This window comes from Nerophis lumbriciformis, linkage group LG19, assembly GCF_033978685.3.
Source record: "Nerophis lumbriciformis linkage group LG19, RoL_Nlum_v2.1, whole genome shotgun sequence".
In the NCBI taxonomy this organism is placed as follows: Eukaryota; Metazoa; Chordata; class Actinopteri; order Syngnathiformes; family Syngnathidae; genus Nerophis; species Nerophis lumbriciformis.
In genome coordinates this window covers 32,846,746-32,868,007 of record NC_084566.2, presented here as the reverse complement: position 1 = coordinate 32,868,007, position 21,262 = coordinate 32,846,746, and the positions used below count along the sequence as shown (strand labels likewise).

The 21,262-nt window shown below is 40.5% G+C and overlaps 1 protein-coding gene across 1 annotated transcript in view; it reads left to right on the top strand.

The window, feature by feature from the left end:
• Window positions 1-369: 369 nt before the first annotated feature.
• Window positions 370-21,262, top strand: part of epb41l3b (erythrocyte membrane protein band 4.1-like 3b) — a 123,117-nt gene continuing 102,224 nt past the window's right edge. The window contains exon 1 of the mRNA XM_061978889.1: window positions 370-457. The gene's annotated coding sequence lies outside the window, so the exon portion shown is untranslated. The remainder of the gene's footprint in view (window positions 458-21,262) is intronic.

Genomic DNA, 21,262 nt, shown 5'->3' with positions numbered 1-21,262 from the left:
TTGCAAGGAATTGGCAACCCTAAAAGGCATATCTTTCTGACCGTGTGAATCAAAATGGAGCTTTTTTTATCTTTGTAAGGGCACTTTTAATTCTTAATGCATACCTAATGACTTTTATTGCGGTTAGTAACCATACAACGTCAGCATTTATTTCCACAGTATAACTCTGCTGCCCTCTAGCGGCCATGAGTATTTATAGTTTGTATATCTAACATGACCACTAGATGGCACTAACACCGTGCTGATTGTTGCAGCCTCATTAGGGTGGGCGCGCCTCATAGTTGAACCAATGGGGGGTGTTTCCAATCAAAAGGGGCGGGGCTAAGGCAAAGGATTGGTTCCTCCTCGCTGAACCTGACCTGACTTTACAGGTGTCAGGTCCTTTTTCCCTCCCAGGCGCTCCTCCCGGTGGCAAGTCACACAGCTGTGGGGTCAGGGGAGCACTTTGAACAGTCAGGTAAACATAATGTCTGTTTAAGAGAGTTTAAAAACATCAGATTAGCACTTTTTGCACAGTTGGAACCTTCAAGCTAAAACGTGCAATGTAACTTGTGGTATTTTGATTATAATTTGTGCTTCTGTTGCTTCAACACGGGGGGCGCCCCTCTGCACAATGCGACTGACGACCACCCCCCCACCCCCCTCGGCCCGTGGAATGTGAAATGGTGAGTCCTCATTCATTCACACGAGCAAAATAGACACTGGTGAACCATGTCAAGGGTGCAGTTTGTATATTCAAAGTGACAATGTCACAAATTCAGTCATTGAGTTACGGGGTCAGCAGCAATGAAGTAAAGTTATATTGTTGCTTGCTCTACGTACAAAAAAAGGATGTGTTTTTTTTTAATAGAGTGATTACTTTACTTTGAACATTGACTGAAGTGCTGAGTATGGGGGTTTTCCTCGCACACTTGATCAGATGTGTTTCCTGGCAAATGGGATGTTCGCACAGCACGTGTTTCCGCTCAGGAGAATAGGATGTGAATGGATCAAAGAAGGGATTGTCTTACCACTTTGTGAATCCACAACAGGCTCTGGACATTGAGTGTGCCACGGTGACCTTCTGTCTGCTTTATGAGTGTGACTGATGAAGGTGAATGTGCAAAGGCAGAGAGATAAGACCAGAGCAAAGTCCACGAGAGATGTCGTGTTTATTGGCTGGCGGCGATGGGCCGTACTACATCCGGCTTGTTCCTCTTTAGTGTTCCTCCCTGGGAAATGCGCTGAGGTAGGACCCCCCCCCCGGGGTCGCCACGTGATTATTGGGCCTCGGGTTGTCGTAGTATAGAAGCTGCAGATGGAAATATTGGGAATATACCGTATTTTTCGGAGTATAAGTCGCTCCGGAGTATACAGTAAGTCGCACCGGCCGAAAATGCATAATCAATCAATCAATCAATGTTTATTTATATAGCCCTAAATCACAAGTGTCTGCACAAGCCACAACGACATCCTCGGTACAAAGCCCACATAAGAGCAAGGAAAAACTCACCCCAGTGGGACGTCGATGTGAATGACTATGAGAAACCTTGGAGAGGACCGCATATGTGGGTAACCCCCCCCCCCTCTAGGGGAGACCGGATGCAATGGACGTTGAGTGGGTCTAACACACCGTATTTTCCGCACTATAAGGCGCACCTAAAAACCACAAATTTTCTCAAAAGCTGACAGTGCGCCTTATAACCCGGTGCGCTTTATATATGGATAAATATTAAGATTCATTTTCATAAAGTTTCGGTCTCGCAACTTCGGTAAACAGCCGCCATCTTTTTTCCCGGTAGAACAGGAAGCGCTTCTTCTTCTACGCAAGCAACCGCCAAGGTAAGCACCCGCCCCCATAGAACAGGAAGCGCTTCTTCTTCTACTGTAAGCAACCACCCGCCCGCGTAGAAGAAGAAAAAGCGCGCGGATATCACCGTACGTTTCATTTCCTTTGTGTGTTTACATCTGTAAAGACCACAAAATGGCTCCTACTAAGCGACCGGGATCCGGTTCATGAAAAGACGCAATCTCTCCATCCGCACACGGATTACTATTTCACAGCAACTGATATTCCTGTGAACCGCACTGTGGATACAACGGGAGCACGTACGGTGAATATTCGCACCACAGGGAATGAGAAGTCATCCTTCACTGTGGTTCTAGCTTGCCATGCTAATGGCCAGAAACTTCCACCCATGGTGATATTCAAAAGGAAGACCTTGCCAAAAGAGACCTTTCCAGCCGGCGTCATCATAAAAGCTAACTCGAAGGGATGGATGAAGAAAAGATGAGCGAGTGGTTAAGGTAAGTTTAAGTTTACGCGAAGAGGCCGGGTGGCTTTTTTCACGCAGCTCTGTCCATGTTGATATACGTATGTTTGTGATTGCACATTTGCGTACATTTTGGGAGTGAACAGAGTTGTTAGAACGCTGGTTTTTAATATATTATTAAAGTTTGACTGACCTATCTGACTGTTTTTTTGACATTCCTTTAGCGCAGTTAGATGCGGCTTACAACACCGGGCGGCTTATAGGTGGACAAAGTTTTGAAATATGCCGTTCATTGAAGGCGCGGCTTATAACCCAGGGCGCCTTATGGTGCGGAAAATACGGTAACATTGTAAGAGTACAGTCCATAGTGGATCCAGCATAACAGTAAGAGTCCAGTCCACAGTGGGGTCAGCGGGAAAAAAGTCTGCGGGCTATACGGCGTTTTCTATTCGGGCTCCAGTACTATGGAATGCCCTCCCGGTAACAGTTAGAGATGCTACCTCAGTAGAAACATTTAAGTCCCATCTTAAAACTCATTTGTATACTCTAGACCAGGGGTCGGCAACCCAAAATGTTGAAAGAGCCATATTGGACCAAAAATACAAAAACAAATCTGTCTGGAGCCGCAAAAAATTAAAAGCCATATTACATACAGATAGTGTGTCATGAGATATAAATTGAATTAAGATGACTTAAAGGAAACTAAATGAGCTCAAATATAGCTACAAATGAGGCATAATGATGCAATATGTACATATAGCTAGCCTAAATAGCATGTTAGCATCGATTAGCTTGCAGTCATGCAGTGACCAAATATGTCTGATTAGCACTCCACACAAGTCAATAACATCAACAAAACTCACCTCTGTGCATTCATGCACAACGTTAAAAGTTTGGTGGACAAATCGAGACAGAAAAAGAACTGGCATAAAACACGTCCTAGAAAGTCGGAGAAAGTTATACACGTAAACAAACTACGGTGAGTTCAAGGACCGACAAAATTAGTAGGACAAAACGACGCTCGCCAAATACTCGAATCAGTGAGGCATGTTTAATATAAACGGTGTGCTTTATAACAATTAGGGAGGTTTGCGTCATGTTTGTCCTCCTACGAAAACCATATTAAAACAAAACAAAAACAAAATTCCCCTCATCTTTTCATTTTTCATACATGTTTGAAAAAGCTCAAGAGAGCCACTAGGGCGGCGCTAAAGAGCCGCATGCGGCTCTAGAGCCGCGGGTTGCCGACCCCTGCTCTAGCCTTTGAATAGCCCCCTTTTTTTAGACCAGTTGATCTGCCGTTTCTTTTCTTTTCTCCTCTGCTCCCCCCTATCCCTTGTGGAGGGGGAGACACTCAGGTCCGGTGGCCTAATAAAGAAGGAAAAAAACTAGGGATGTCCGATAATGGCTTTTTTTGCCGATATCCGATATTCCGATATTGTCCAACTCTTAATTACCGATACCGATATATACAGTCGTGGAATTAACACATTATTATGCCTAATTTGGACAACCAGGTAAGGTGAAGATAATTCCTTTTAAAAAAAAATAAAAAAATAAGATAAATAAATTAAAAACATTTTCTTGAATAAAAAAGAAAGTAAAACAATATAAAAACAGTTACATAGAAACTAGTAATTAATGAAAATGAGTAAAATGAACTGTTAAAGGTTAGTACTATTAGTGGACCAGCAGCACGCACAATCATGTGTGCTTACGGACTGTATCCCTTGCAGACTGTATTGATATATATTGATATATAATGTAGGAACCAGAATATTAATAACAGAAAGAAACAACCCTTTTGTGTGAATGAGTGTAAATGGGGGAGGGAGGTTTTTTGGGTTGGTGCACTAATTGTAAGTGTATCTTGTGTTTTTTATGTTGATTTAATTAAAAAAATAAATTAATTAAAAACGATACAGATATAAAAAAAAAAAAACAATACCGATAATTTCCGATACTACATTTTAAAACATTTATCGGCCGATAAACATCTCTAGTATTTTTCGGAGTATAAGTCGCTCCGGAGTATAAGTCGCACCGGCCGAAAATGCATAATAAAGAAGGAAAAAAACTAGGGATGTCCGATAATGGCTTTTTTTGCCGATATCCGATATTCCGATATTGTCCAACTCTTAATTACCGATACCGATATCAACCGATACCGATATATACAGTCGTGGAATTAACACATTATTATGCCTAATTTGGACAACCAGGTAAGGTGAAGATAATTCCTTTTAAAAAAAAATAAAAAAATAAGATAAATAAATTAAAAACATTTTCTTGAATAAAAAAGAAAGTAAAACAATATAAAAACAGTTACATAGAAACTAGTAATTAATGAAAATGAGTAAAATGAACTGTTAAAGGTTAGTACTATTAGTGGACCAGCAGCACGCACAATCATGTGTGCTTACGGACTGTATCCCTTGCAGACTGTATTGATATATATTGATATATAATGTAGGAACCAGAATATTAATAACAGAAAGAAACAACCCTTTTGTGTGAATGAGTGTAAATGGGGGAGGGAGGTTTTTTGGGTTGGTGCACTAATTGTAAGTGTATCTTGTGTTTTTTATGTTGATTTAATTAAAAAAATAAATTAATTAAAAACGATACAGATATAAAAAAAAAAAAACAATACCGATAATTTCCGATACTACATTTTAAAACATTTATCGGCCGATAAACATCTCTAGTATTTTTCGGAGTATAAGTCGCTCCGGAGTATAAGTCGCACCGGCCGAAAATGCATAATAAAGAAGGAAAAAAACTAGGGATGTCCGATAATGGCTTTTTTTGCCGATATCCGATATTCCGATATTGTCCAACTCTTAATTACCGATACCGATATCAACCGATACCGATATATACAGTCGTGGAATTAACACATTATTATGCCTAATTTGAACAACCAGGTATGGTGAAGGTAAGGTCCTTTTAAAAAAAATTAATAAAATAAAATAAGATAAATAAATTAAAAACATTTTCTTGAATAAAAAAGAAAGTAAAACAATATAAAAACAGTTACATATAAAATTAACTGTTAAAGGTTAGTACTGTTAGTGGACCAGCAGCACGCACAATCATGTGTGCTTACGGACTGCATCCCTTGCAGACTGTATTGATATATATTGATATCAGTGACGTGCGGTGAGGTTGATGGCTGGTGAGGCACTGACTTCATCACAGTCAGATTTACAAACATATGAACCCTAAAGAGTATCTTATTCACCATTTGATTGGCAGCAGTTAACGGGTTATGTTTAAAAGCTCATACCAGCATTCCTTCCCTGCTTGGCACTCAGCATCAAGGGTTGGAATTGGGGGTTATTAAATCACCAATAATTTTTCCCGGGCGTGGTGCCGCTGCTGCCCACTGCTCCCCTCACCTCCCAGGAGGTGATCAAGGGGATGGGTCAAATGCAGAGGACAAATTTCATTACACCTAGTGTGTGTGTGACAATCATTGGTACTTTAACTTAACTTTAACTTTACACATACAAACTGTAGCACACAAAAAAGCACATTTAATAATATTATCGGCCGATAAATGCTTTAAAATGTAATATCGGAAATTATCGGTATCGGTTTCAAAAAGTAAAATGTATGACTTTTTAAAACGCCGCTGTACGGAGTGGTACACGGACGTAGGGAGAAGTACAGAGCAGTTGCGTCTCCCAGTCATACTTGCCAACCCTCCCCATTTTCCCGGGAGACTCCCGAATTTCAGTGCCCCTCCCGAAAATCTCCCAGGGCAACCATTCTCCCGAATTTCTCCCGATTTCCACCCAGACAACAATATTGGGGGCGTGCCTTAAAGGCACTGCCTTTACGTGCCGGCCCAGTCACATAATATCTACAGCTTTTCACACACACGAGTGAATGCACCGCATACTTGGTCAACAGCCATACAGGTCACACTGAGGGTGGCCGTATAAACAACTTTAACACTGTTACAAATATGCGCCACACTGTGAACCCACACCAAACAAGAATGACAAACACATTTTGGGAGAACATCCGCACCGTTACACAACATAAACACAACAGAACAAATACCCAGAACCCCTTGCAGCACTAACTCTTTCGGGACGCTACAATATACACCCCCCGCTACCTCCTACCCCAAAAACCCGCCCCCCCTAACCCCGCCCACCTCAACCTCCTCATGCTCTCTCAGGGAGAGCATGTCACAAATTCCAAGCTGCTGTTTTGAGGCATGTTAAAAAATAATAATAAACTTTGTGACTTCAATAATAAATATGGTAGTGCCATGTTGGCATTTTTTTCCATAACTTGAGTTGATTTATTTTGGAAAACCTTGTTACATTGTTTAATGCATCCAGCGGGGCGTCACAACAAAATTAGGCATAATAATGTGTTAATACCACGACTAAATCGGAATCGGTAATTAAGAGTTGGACAATATCGGATATCGGCAAAAAAGCCATTATCGGACATCTCTAACCACTAATCCTTATGCACTTTGCAAAAGTGGAAGTCCTCAAGTTACAAATGGACCAAAACAACTTAAAATGAATAGAAATAAACATTTTGAAAATCAATATTACATCACGAGAGGAAGTATTGCAATATATATACAAATCCATATTTTCTCCCGTCCCTAGAAGACCCATGTAAAAACAGTTAAAGTACATTGTTAATCTTCTGAATTAAGACACGGCTTTTGCACGAGCAAATGTGTATTTGACTGCAGCACAAGCATGTTTTCCCCACGCAGCCCACTGGGACACAGGAAAGCTTATAATTACAGGAACGGTGCAGGGAATTCCCAAATCCCAACTTGGACTGCAGAGTTTTTTTTATTTGCATTAAAAAAGTTTATTATTTTGGTTTGAACTTGTTGTGAGTCTTTAATTGGATTTTTAAAAAAAGCCTATTTTGTCTTCTTGCTCTGCAGTTCAAGGAAACGTTTTGTCGTTCACTTTGACCTCAAAAGCTTTTAGAGGCTCGACATGTGATGAAGGCTATCTCTTGACTATTCATCTGTGGAATTTCAGTCAATAACGCCGCCAGTTCGGGTTCTGATCAATACGTCGAGCATTGTGCTGGAGGAGAAGGCGCTCTGTGTAGTTTGGCTTCAGCTCTTGCTGTGCAGCATGTTGGACACAATGGCGATTATGATGCAGAGATAAGGAATGCAAAGGTTACAGTAATATATTAATGTCTCTTGATAGTCTCTTGGGTAAAAAAAATTAAAATATGGCCACTCTATGTAAATTTATTAATCATCTTATCGAGAGATGTCCGATAATGGCTTTTTTGCCGATATCCGATATTCCGATATTGTCCAACTCTTAATTACCGATATCAACCGATACCGATATATACAGTCGTGGAATTAACACATTATTATGCCTAATTTTTTTGTGATGCCCCGCTGGATGCATTAAACCAGTGTTTTTCAACCTTTTGCGTTGACGGAATCCAAAGGCACACCACCAGCAGAAATCATTCAAAAACAAAACTCAGTTGACAGTAAAAAGTCATCGTCGCAATTGATGACATGCATCAATATAGCTCTTGTCTCAAAGTAGGTGTACTGTCACCACCTGTCACATCACACCCTGACTTATTTGGACTTTTTTGCTGTTTTCCTGTGTGTAGTGTTTTACTTCTTGTCTTGCGCTCCTATTTTGGTGGCTTTTTTCTCTTTTTTTGGTATTTTCCTGTAGCAGTTTCATGTCTTCCTTTGAGCGATATTTCCCGCATCTACTTTGTTTTAGCAATCAAGAATATTTCAGTTGTTTTTATCCTTCTTTGTGGGGACATTGTTGATTGTCATGTCATGTTCGGATGTACTTTGTGGACGCCGTCTTTGCTCCACAGTAAGTCTTTGCGGTCGTCCAGCATTCTGTTTTTGTTTACTTTGTAGCCAGTTCAGTTTTAGTTTAATTCTGCATAGCCTTCCCTAACTCACCGTTTGTTTATTTTTGGTTTAAACATTAAACACCCTTTTACCTGCACGCTGTTTCCGACATCTACAAAGCAATTAGCTACCGGCTGCCACCTACTGATATGGAAGAGTATTACACGGTTACTCTGCCAAGTTCTAGACAGCACCAACACTCAACAACAACACATCATTTGCAGACTATAATTACTGGTTTGCAAAAAATATTTCTTTACCCCAAATAGGTGAAGTTAGATCATCTCCCACGGCACACCAGACTGTATCTCACGCGGCACAGTGGTTGAAAAACACTGCATTAAACAATGTAATAAGGTTTTCCAAAATAAATCAACTCAAGTTATGGGAAAAAAATGCCAACATGGCACTGCCATATTTATTATTGAAGTCACAGAGTGCATTCCTTTTTTTAACATGCCTCACAACAGCAGCTTGGAATTTGGGACATGCTCTCCCTGAGAGAGCATGAGGAGGTTGAGGTGGGCGGGGTTGAGGTGGGGGTGGGTAGGGCGTTGCCGGGGGGGGGGGGGGGGTGTATATTGTAGCGTCCCGGAAGAGTTAGTGCTGCAAGGGGTTCTGGGTATTTGTTCTGTTGTGTTTAATATGCGGTATGGCGTAGTGGGTAGAGCGGCCGTGCCAGAAACATGAGGGTTGCAGGTTACCATCCAAAATCGCTGCCGTTGTGTCCTTGGGCAGGACACTTCACCCTTGCCCCCGGTGCCGCTCACACTGGTAAATGAATGATGAATGAATGAGTTGTAAAAATTAATGATGGTTTCTCACTTCTCTGTGAAGCGCTTTGAGTGCCTAGAAAAGCGCTATATAAATCTAATCCTGTCACGTCTGTGTGATCATGTTTTGTTTTAGTCATGTTCGGTTTTGTTTTTGGACTTTTTGTGCACTTTTGTTTGTTTTGTCACCATAGCAACCATTAGTTTTCACCTGTCACGTCACGCACCTGTTTCACGTTTTGAGTCACGCACCTGTTTTCACTAATCATGTCTGTAGTATTTAAGTTCATTGTTTTCAGTTTGTCTTTCTGGCAACATCTGCAATTATGCTCTGCACACTCTTCATCCTCTTAGATCATGCTTCATGTCCCATGCCAAAGTAAGTTTTTGTTCCATGTTTATAGTCTTTTTGGTTTCATAGTTTGTTCTCCGCCATTGTGCGCGCCTTTTGTTTACTTCTTTTTGTTTTAGTAATTATAAAATAAATTATGTACTTACATTCCCGTCTCGCCCGAGCCAACTTTCCGTTGCCTTCCGGAAAAGCAAACACCCAGGACCAAGTCTTGACAAATCCATTATTATTATTATTATGTTGTGTTACGGTGCGGATGTTCTCCCAAAATGTGTTTGTCATTCTTGTTTGGTGTGGGTTCACAGTGTGGCGCATATTTGTAACAGTGTTAAAGTTGTTTATACGGCCACCCTCAGTGTGACCTGTATGGCTGTTGACCAAGTATGTCTCGCATTCACTTGTGTGTGTGAAAAGCCGTAGATATTATGTGATTCGGCCGGCACGCAAAGGCAGTGCCTTTAAGGCACTGGGTGGAAATCGGGAGAATGGTTGCCCCGGGAGATTTTCGGGAGGGGCACTGAAATCCGGGAGTATCCCGGGAAAATGGGGAGGGTTGGCAAGTATGACTGGGAGACGCAACTGCTCTGTACTTCTCCCTACGTCCATGTACCACTCCGTACAGCGGCGTTTTAGAAAGTCATACATTTTACTTTTTGAAACCGATACCGATAATTTCCGATATTACATTTTAAAGCATTTATCGGCCGATAATATCGGCAGTCCGATATTATCGGACATCTCTAGTTGTTAGTTTTTTTTTTAACACTTACATGTTGCGGTTAATCATTTATTTGTCGTTATTTATATTTTCTGAATAAATGATGTGATAATGTTCATCCGTCAACTCATTGGTGTCCATTAAGATGAAAAAATTATATCAAAATCCAATTACAGAATGTTATTTATGGAGTTTGATCATTTTCCTCGACTGATCTATATATCGGAATCGGTAATTAAGAGTTGGACAATATCGGAATATCTGATACCGGCAAAAAAAGCCATTATCGGACATCTCTACTAACAACATTATGATTTGTACATTTGGGCTTGTTCTATTTTTAAACAATCTGAAGTTGTCTTTATTTTTAAGTTATCGTGCAGTGATTTTACCAGTCCGGCCCACTTGGGAGTAGATTTTTCTCCATGTGAGCCCCCGATCTAAAATGAGTTTGACACCCCTGAGCATACTTGCCAACCTTGAGACCTCCGATTTCGGGAGGTGGGGGTGGGGGGGCGTGGTGGAGGGGCGTGGCTAAGAGGGGAGGAGTATATTTACAGCTAGAATTCACCAAGTCAAGTATTTCATATATATATATATATATATATATATATATATATATATATATATATATATATATATATATATATATATATATATAAGAAATACTTGACTTTCAGTGAATTCTAGCTATAAATATATATTTATTTTATTGTATATATATATATATATATATATATATATATATATATATTTTATTTGTATTTTTTATTGTATATACATATAAAAGAATACTTGAATTTCAGTGTTCATTTATTTACACATATACTTGTTGAGTTAAGGGTTGAATTGTCCATCCTACTATTTTTCTAACCATGCTGAACACCCTCTCTGATGATGCATTGCTGTGTGGCACGCACAAAAGTGCTTTCATCAAATGCACTAGATGGCAGTATTGTCCTGTTTAAGAGTGTCACAACATTGCTGTTTACGGCAGACGAACTGCTTTACGGTAGACCAAAACGTGACTGCTGTTGTTGTGTGTTGTTGCCACGCTGGGAGGACGTTAATGAAACTGCCTAACAATAAACCCACATAAGAAACCAAGAACTCGCCCTCCATCATTCTACAGTTATAACGTGATTGGGCAGGCATGCTGTTTATATTGTGGGAAAGCGGACGTGAAAACAGGCTCACTCAGGTCCGCCTGAATTTCTGGAGATTTTCGGGAGATAATTTGTCCCGGGAGGTTTTCGGGAGAGGCGCTGAATTTCGGGAGTCTCCCGGAAAATCCGGGAGGGTTGGCAAGTATGCCCCTGAGATAGCGTAATTGTGCCTAATGAAGTGATCAACAGTTAATTTCCTGAGTGACATTTAAGATCTTGATGTGTTTCAAATGTAAATGGCAACCTAGTCCTACCTCCACCCCCTCCACTCCAAGTCAAACACGCGAGCGCTGCATTGATGGTGATGCCTTCAGAGGCCGCAGGAGATAACGCCTCTGACTCAATCGTGTTGTGTGTTAAGATAAGCTCGTTGTCGGTCGTGCTATCTTCTAGCAGTGGCCCTGATCACTTGAGAGTGGCGTAGGGCTTGGCCTAATGAGGCCACGTCGATCTTGACAGTGCTAGAGTATTTATAGTGGGAATAAGGATTAGCCTTGGATTTGGATATCTCTTCAAATGTTGAGAGATGACTTTGGCCACAGAAAGTGTGGGATATCAAAACTCCCTCGCTTTTTTGATTGATTGATTGAAACTTTTATTAGTAGATTGCACAGTTCAGTACATATTCCGTACAATTAACCACTAAATGGTAACACCCGAATAAGTTTTTCAACTTGTTTAAGTAGGGGTCCACGTTAATCAATTTATGGTACAAATATATACTATCATCATAATACAGTCATCACACATGTTAATCATCAGAGTATATACATTGAATTATTCACATTATTTACAATCCAGGGGGTGGGATGAGGAGGGTTTGGTTGATAACACCACTTCAGTCATCAACAATTGCATCATCAGAGTCTGACTTGGTAGGATATGTACAGCGAGCAGAGAACATAGTGAGTTCAGATAGCATAAGAACAAGTATATACATTAGAAATACATTATTTACATTTGGTTATTTACAATCCGGGGAGGTGGGATGTGGTGGGGGTAGGGTGTTAGTCAAGGTTTGAAGTTGCCTGGAGGTGTTCTTTTAGTGCGGTTTTGAAGGAAGATAGAGATGCACTTTCTTTTACACCTGTCTTTCTTTTACACGTCCCGGGGGGGCGTGGCTGGGGGCGTGGTTAAGAGGGGAGGAGTATATTTACAGCTAGAATTCACCAAGTCAAGTATTTCACATATATATATATATATATATAAATATATATATATATATATATATATATATATATATATATATATATATATATATATATATAAGAAATACTTGACTTTCAGTGAACTCTAGCTATATATATATATATATATATATATATATATATATATATATTTATATATATATATATATATATATATTATTATATACATATATAAATAAGAAAAATATTTGAATTTCAGTGTTCATTTATTTACACATATACACACACATAACACTCATCTACTCATTGTTGAGTTAAGGGTTGAATTGTCCATCCTTGTTCTATTCTCTGTCACTATTTTTCTAACCATGCTGAACACCCTCTCTGATGATGCATTCTGCTTCGTCTCCTTGTTGTGCACTGCACTCTCTAAAAGCCCTAGATGTTATTGTCACATATGCATGTACAGTAGATGGCAGTATTGTCCTGTTTAAGGGTGTCACAACATTGCTGTTTACGGCAGACGAACTGCTTTACGGACGTGAAAACAGGCTGGCGACACGTCACTCAGGTCTGCATGAATTTCGGGAGATTTTTGAGAGAAAATTTGTCCCGGGAGGTTTTCGGGAGAGGCGCTGAATTTCGGGAGTCGCCCGGAAAATCCGGGAGGGTTGGCAAGTATGGATTACGGACTTTTTTGAAAGCTTTCATTTTCAAAATGTAAACATAGTAGGCTATAGGCTTGTAGGAGTTAGCAGCTGCACAGTAGCTAAGCACACATTGGCACACAAGCTGGGTATATGTCAAATGTGTCCTTAATTGAACAATATTGCAGTCTAAAACACCACAAATGTCAGCATACACAAGTATCAAATAATTGTAGTTGCATCGCATCTCAAAGGCAGAAGCGTATTAGACAGGCTTGTCTAAAGTCGGAATTCCGTCTTTTTTAATCTCGGGGGAAAAAAAATAATTATTTCCCGTTTTTCCGTTTTTTTTTCCGACCCTAAATCAAGATTCGAGACGTAGTTTATATTACGCCGTAGTTGATTGGTCGATATGTTCATTATGACCAATCAGGACATCTGTTATGAATGATGACGTTAATAACGTCATCATTCATAATGGTTATTACCGCCATTTTCCATATGTAAACAATGTCGATTCTCGAGAGAAAGGACGCTTTACCAGTAAAAGAAATTGATAAGCATGTCAAAAATAAGTTTGGATGGGACTGGATGGAAAGGGAAATCACTGATACTGTTGGGAAGAAGGAAGTTACGACTTTGTTCGGTGATTTTATTCGGAAAATCGGTCGTCCCGGAAAGGTTTTGTGCACGTGGTGTCATGATAATATTGACTATGGATCACGAGGTTTCAAGGCTTTGGAAGTACATGCGAAACGCCAAAAACATATGAAACAACTTGAAGCAAGGAAAACGAACTATTCGCTAGCTGGTACTTTTGGATGTCAACCGAAAGTGAGCAAACCTTACGGACTTCATCCTTTGTTTACATCGACAACTGCCGTAGACTTCGAGAGGAAAGATCCACCCAAACAACCCACTTCAGTTGCAGACAGGGTTGTTAATAATGAGGTAAGCTAAAAAATATTTGCTTGCGAAATACGCGTGTTTGTTTTAAATATTAACCAATTATTGCTTTGCGAAATATAAATGGGTTTTTCTAAAAATAAAAAGCCACGTGAAAATATATTATGAAATTACAGAAATTCAAAGAGTCGCATTATTGATTCCAGTTAACAATTTATTTGAAATAAATTTGCATATAATACTATTTTGTAATATTAAGCTAATGTGTGAAGTGAACTGAAGTAATGTGGTAATACTGTAAATAAACTGTAGATAATAACACTGGTCAATGTGACACTTGTGGATGTGAAATGAACACAAGATGTAAATATTAGTGACTAAATACTGTTGGGACTGAACCATATACAGTGATTCATTAGGATAATTGGGTTATGTATGTTCTATTAATGATGTTTTCATGTCTTTAAACACTAAAATATTTTCTTCCAATGGTGCTGTCTTTGTTAATTTTAGCATGTTAAATTGGTGAAAAACCAGGAGCTTCGGGGGGCGTCGCCCCCCTTGTCCCCCCACCTGGACCTGGCTGGGGGCCTTCGTCCCCCAGACCCCCGGAAATTTATTCAGTCTTTTTCATTGTGGTCAAATCACATGCCTGATTAGAAAGTATCCAGTAACAAACGAGGCTCTATCATTCAACTGCCTCATGAGTCATGTATTCAACGTAATGTGTGATTGTGACCTCTAAGTTTTGCCAAAAACAAATTCGCACTATACTTCAATTTAATTAAAGACAGTAAAAGTCCATTACAGACAGTTAATAATAAATAGGTTAGTGTCCAAACTACAAATTATACAGGTATGCGCTGGTATCGTATCAGTTTTATATCGTTATCGGCCAATACACAAAGCTCCAATATGGGTATCTTATCGGAAGTGACACAGTTGTATCAGGACAGACCTAAATAAAAGCACTGATAAGTTGATTGTAAACCATGCTGCAATTGAAACACACATGACTTTGACACCAACAGCTGAGTAGCAACATTTTAAAGCACAGATAAAGCATACTTGCCAACCCTCCCGGATTTTCCGGGAGACTCACGAAATTCAGCGCCTCTCCCGAAAACCTCCCGGGACACATTTTCTCCCGAAAATCTCCCGAAATTCAGGCGGACTCAGGTCCATGCGGACCTGAGTCCGCTTTCCCACAATATAAACAGCGTACCTGCCCAATCACGTGATAACTGTAGAATGATGGAGGGCGAGTTCTTGGTTTCTTATGTGGGTTTATTGTTAGGCAGTTTCATTAACGTCCTCCCAGCGTGGTAACAACACACAACAACAGCAGTCACGTTTTCGTCTACCGTAAAGCAGTTTGTCTGCCGTAAACAGCAATGTTGTGACACTCTTAAACAGGACAATACTGCCATCTAGTGCATTTGATGAAAGCACTTTTGTGCGTGCCACACAGCAATGCATCATCAGAGAGGGTGTTCAGCATGGTTAGAAAAATAGTGACAGAGAATAGAACAAGGATGGACAATTCAACCCTTAACTCAACAATGAGTAGATGAGTGTTATGTGTGTGTATATGTGTAAATAAATGAACACTGAAATTCAAGTATTTATTTTATATATATATATATAATAAAATAAATATATATTTATAGCTAGAATTCACTGAAAGTCAAGTATTTCTTGCATATATATATACCGTATTTTCCGCACTATAAGGCGCACCTAAAAACCACAATTTTTCTCAAAAGCTGACAGTGCGCCTTATAACCCGGTGCGCTTTATTACGATTCATTTTCATAAAGTTTCGGTCTCGCAACTTCGGTAAACAGCCGCCATCTTTTTTCCCGGTAGAACAGGAAGCGCTTCTTCTTCTACGCAAGCAACCGCCAAGGAAAGCACCCGCCCCCATAGAACAGGAAGCGCTTCACCCGCCCCCGGAAGAAGAAGAAAAAACGCGCGGATATCACCGTACGTTTCATTTCCTGTTTACATCTGTAAAGACCACAAAATGGCTCCTACTACGCGACAAGGATCCGGTTCATAAAAAGACGCAATCTCTCCATCCGCACACGGATTACTACCGTATTTCACAGCAACTGATATTCCTGTGAACCGCACTGTGGAACGGGAGCACGTACGGTGAATATTCGCACCACAGGGAATGAGAAGTCATCCTTCACTGTGGTTCTAGCTTGCCATGCTAACTTCCACCCATGGTGATATTCAAAAGGAAGACCTTGCCAAAAGAGACCTTTCCAGCCGGCGTCATCATAAAAGCTAACTCGAAGGGATGGATGGATGAAGAAAAGATGAGCGAGTGGTTAAGGGAAGTTTACGCGAAGAGGCCGGGTGGCTTTTTTCACACAGCTCCGAAGGCGAACACACCTTCACTAAGACGGGCAGATAGCGCCGGTCGACATACGCCAACATCTGCCAGTGGATCGTAAATGCCTGGGCAGATAGTTTCGGTCACAACTGTGGTCCGAGCTTTCCGGAAGGCAGGATTCACAGAACTGCTGCACAACAACAGCGACACTGAATCCGATGACTTCGACGAGGCGGAGCCGGCCATTTTTGGATCCCACGCTTGCGCAACTTTTCAATTCGGACACCGAAGACGAAGAATTCGAAGGATTTACGAATGAAGAATAACTTCAGAAGGTGAGCGCTATGTTTATTTTGTGTGTTGTGACATTAACGTTCGAGCAACATTATGTTGCTATTTATTGCTCTACACCATTTTGAATTTTACTATGTTTGTGATTGCACATTTGCGTACATTTTGGGACAGAGTTGTTAGAACGCTGGTTTTCAATATATTATTAAAGTTTGACTGAACTATCTGACTGTTTTTTTGACATTCACTTTAGCGCAGCGTTTTTTTGACATTCACTTTAGCGCAGCGTAGGCGCGGCTTATAGTCCGGGGCGGCTTATTGGTGGACAAAATTATGAAATATGTAATTCATAGAAGGTGCGGCTAATAATCCGGTGCGCCTTATAGTGCGGAAAATACGGTATATATATATATATATATATATATATATATATATATATATATATATGAAATACTTGACTTAGTATTTCTTATATATATATATATATATATATATATATATATATATATATATATATATATATATATATGAAATACTTGACTTGGTGAATTCTAGCTGTAAATATACTCCTCCCCTCTTAACCACGCCCCCAACCACGCCCCACCCACCCCCACCTCCCGAAATCGGAGGTCTCAAGGTTGGCAAGTATGAGATAAAGCTAAATAAAGCTACTTGTGATACTTCAAGTTTCTGCTGCTGCCACCTAGTGATTTTTACAAAAAAATAAAAAAAGACATATGAGGTGTGTGAGAAATGTACTAGGACTGGTGTCACAAAATATATATTTCAAATCTAATCAACAATATTTCCCCTTTGAATTAATAACCTCTGGATGTTGGTTGCTCTGGCACGGCGATGTTGTACTGCCACAACTCTCGCCTCTTCTCGCTCGCACTGAACAAAGCAAATGTCTCAGGATCTCTTTGCCCCCTGCTGGTTATCGTATGGCCAAGTGGCAAGGACTTGCATTGGGACTAAGCGATCTAAATAAACATTCCTGAAACATTTTTGACACACATCATACATCAGGAGGTTGCCCACAGCCACAGCTGTTAATGCCAATGTTATTTGACATGGTACTGATTCGCTTCGCTTTTGTAGCCCATGACTGTAGGAAACATAAATCGTTTTAGTCTTAGTCAACAGTCCTGCAAGTACAAAGAATGTTGGCCTAAATCTTGTCTTTTTTTTAATTGGATTAAGCTGCTGAGCTGCCACCTTACAGTGGTAGAGGAGTGTGAGTGTCTCAATGATTCTAGGAGCTATGTTGTGTGGGGGGTTCTGTGCCCCCTGGTACGGTCTCCCAAGACAAACAGGTCCTAGGTAAAGAACCAGACAAAGAGTAGCTCAAATGAACTCTCTGGAAAAACTAAAAATTTACCCAGATTACCCTCTAAAGCCAGGCCTGGAGGTGATGCTCAATTGCGAGCATGGGAGTGCATGGTTGTTCAACCAGTCTACATGTACTTTGTGGACTTGGAAGTCCCTTAAGAAGTCTTGTGGGGAGTGCTCAGAGAGTAAGGGGTATCGGACTGCCTGATTGTGGCAGTCCGTTCCCTGTATGATCGGTGTCAGAGCTTGGTCTGCCAGTAAGTCGGATCTATTTCCAGTGAGGGTTGGACTGCACCAGGGCTGCCCTTTGTCACCGGTTCTGTTCATAATTATTATGGACAGAATTGAAGGCGCAGTCAGGGCACTGAGGACATCAAGTTTGGTGCCTGCAGAATTAGGTCTCTGCTTTTTGCAGATGATGTAGTCCTGCTGGCTTCATCAGGCCATGATCTTCAGCTCACACTGGATCGGCTCGCAGCCGAGAGCGAAGCGACTGGGATGACAATCACCACCTCCAAGTCTGAGGCCATGTTTCTTGCCCAGTAAAGGATGCGGTTCCATCTCCGGGTTGGGGAGGAGACCTTGCCCCAAGTGGAGGAGTTTAAGTACCTCGGGGTCTTGTTCACGAGTAAGGGAAGAATGGATCGTAAAGTCGACATGCAGATTGGTGCGGCATCTGCAGTGATGCGGACGCTGTATCAATCCGTAGCGGTGAAGAAGGAGCTGAGTCGGAAGGCAAAGCTAAAGTCTTAACAAGCTGCTTCTGTCTCAGCACCCAGCATTGTCCCATCCACACAACCATCTCATTGGTTACACAAAAAGCGGTAACAGCCAATCAGCAGTGCGTATTCAGAGCGGTAACAGCCAATCAGCCTTGCGTATTCAAAACGCATGTAGTCAGCGCTTCAGCGTCGAGCAGATAGGTGTTTAGCAGGTGAGCATAAGGCAGCGTACTCTCCCCAAATTATGATAAACACCTCCCAGTCAACTACTAGTAACATCACTATGAGCCCGTTGACCTTCTAGAAACTTAAACTGCAGCTCAGCTCGCTCGCAGTCCTGGCTTGAGGTGAAGGCTAATTAGCTTTTAGCGTAACGTTAGCTCATTTTGCGGTGTGTGTGTGTGCGTGTGCGTGTGTGTGTGTGTGTGTGTGTGTGTGTATAGTCTCTCCTATTGCTATTGTACTATTTTTTTCAGTTATAGTTACATTAATCATTAGTAATGTAGCAGCCTAGTTTTGAATGGCAGGGTCCCTGCTATCACATGTTGATAAAAATATAACATTTACATAATAAAAATCAACTACAGGCTTCCCAAATGCTGTAATAAATTAAGCATGATGAGTTGACTTGAAACTGTTTAATGTTGCACTTTTTATATGTAGAAGAAAAGTTTTGTCATTGTATTTAATTTGAGCAACAACTTGAGGCAGTTTAGTGTTGATTAACGTGGGCAGAATTATTATAGTGTTCCCAATGTTAAAAGGATAAAGCCATTGTTTACAAATTTGGTAAATAAATAACCAAAACATTTATATTGTGTTGTTTTCTTACTGTACCGAAAATGAACCGAACCGTGACCTCTGAACCGAGGTACGTACCGAACCGGAATTTTTGTGTACCGTTACACCCCTAATATATATATATATATATATATATATATATATATATATATATATATATATATATATATATATATATATATATACAGGTAAAAGCCAGTAAATTAGAATATTTTGAAAAACTTGATTTATTTCAGTAATTGCATTCAAAAGGTGTAACTTGTACATTATATTTATTCATTGCACACAGACTGATGCATTCAAATGTTTATTTCATTTAATTTTGATGATTTGAAGTGGCAACAAATGAAAATCCAAAATTCCGTGTGTCACAAAATTAGAATATTACTTAAGGCTAATACAAAAAAGGGATTTTTAGAAATGTTGGCCAACTGAAAAGTATGAAAATGAAAAATATGAGCATGTACAATACTCAATACTTGGTTGGAGCTCCTTTTGCCCCAATTACTGCGTTAATGCGGCGTGGCATGGAGTCGATGAGTTTCTGGCACTGCTCAGGTGTTATGAGAGCCCAGGTTGCTCTGATAGTGGCCGTCAACTCTTCTGCGTTTTTGGGTCTGGCATTCTGCATCTTCCTTTTCACAATACCCCACAGATTTTCTATGGGGCTAAGGTCAGGGGAGTTGGCGGGCCAATTTAGAACAGAAATACCATGGTCCGTAAACCAGGCACGGGTAGATTTTGTGCTGTGTGCAGGCGCCAAGTCCTGTTGGAACTTGAAATCTCCATCTCCATAGAGCAGGTCAGCAGCAGGAAGCATGAAGTGCTCTAAAACTTGCTGGTAGACGGCTGCGTTGACCCTGGATCTCAGGAAACAGAGTGGACCGACACCAGCAGATGACATGGCACCCCAAACCATCACTGATGGTGGAAACTTTACACTAGACTTCAGGCAACGTGGATCCTGTGCCTCTCCTATCTTCCTCCAGACTCTGGGACCTCGATTTCCAAAGGAAATGCAAAATTTGCATGGTTGGGTGATGGTTTGGGGTGCCATGTCATCTGCTGGTGTCGGTCCACTCTGTTTCCTGAGATCCAGGGTCAACGCAGCCGTCTACCAGCAAGTTTTAGAGCACTTCATGCTTCCTGCTGCTGACCTGCTTTATGGAGATGGAGATTTCAAGTTCCAACAGGACTTGGCGCCTGCACACAGCGCAAAATCTACCCGTGCCTGGTTTACGGACCATGGTATTTCTGTTCTAAATTGGCCCGCCAACTCCCCTGACCTTAGCCCCATAGAAAATCTGTGGGGTATTGTGAAAAGGAAGATGCAGAATGCCAGACCCAAAAACGCAGAAGAGTTGAAGGCCACTATCAGAGCAACCTGGGCTCTCATAGCACCTGAGCAGTGCCAGAAACTCATCGACTCCATGCCACGCCGCATTAACGCAGTAATTGAGGCAAAAGGAGCTCCAACCAAGTATTGAGTATTGTACATGCTCATATTTTTCATTTTCATACTTTTCAGTTGGCCAACATTTCTAAAAATCCCTTTTTTGTATTAGCCTTAAGTAATATTCTAATTTTGTGACACACGGAATTTTGGATTTTCATTTGTTGCCACTTCAAATCATCAAAATTAAATGAAATAAACATTTGAATGCATCAGTCTGTGTGCAATGAATAGATATAATGTACAAGTTACACTTTTTGAATGCAATTACTGAAATAAATCAAGTTTTTCAAAATATTCTAATTTACTGGCTTTTACCTGTATATATATATTAGGGGTGTAATATATATATATATATATATATATATATATATATATATATATATATATATATATATATATATATCTCTCTCTCGGGATCTCCCGGGAGGAGCTGGAAGAAGTAGCTAAGAGAG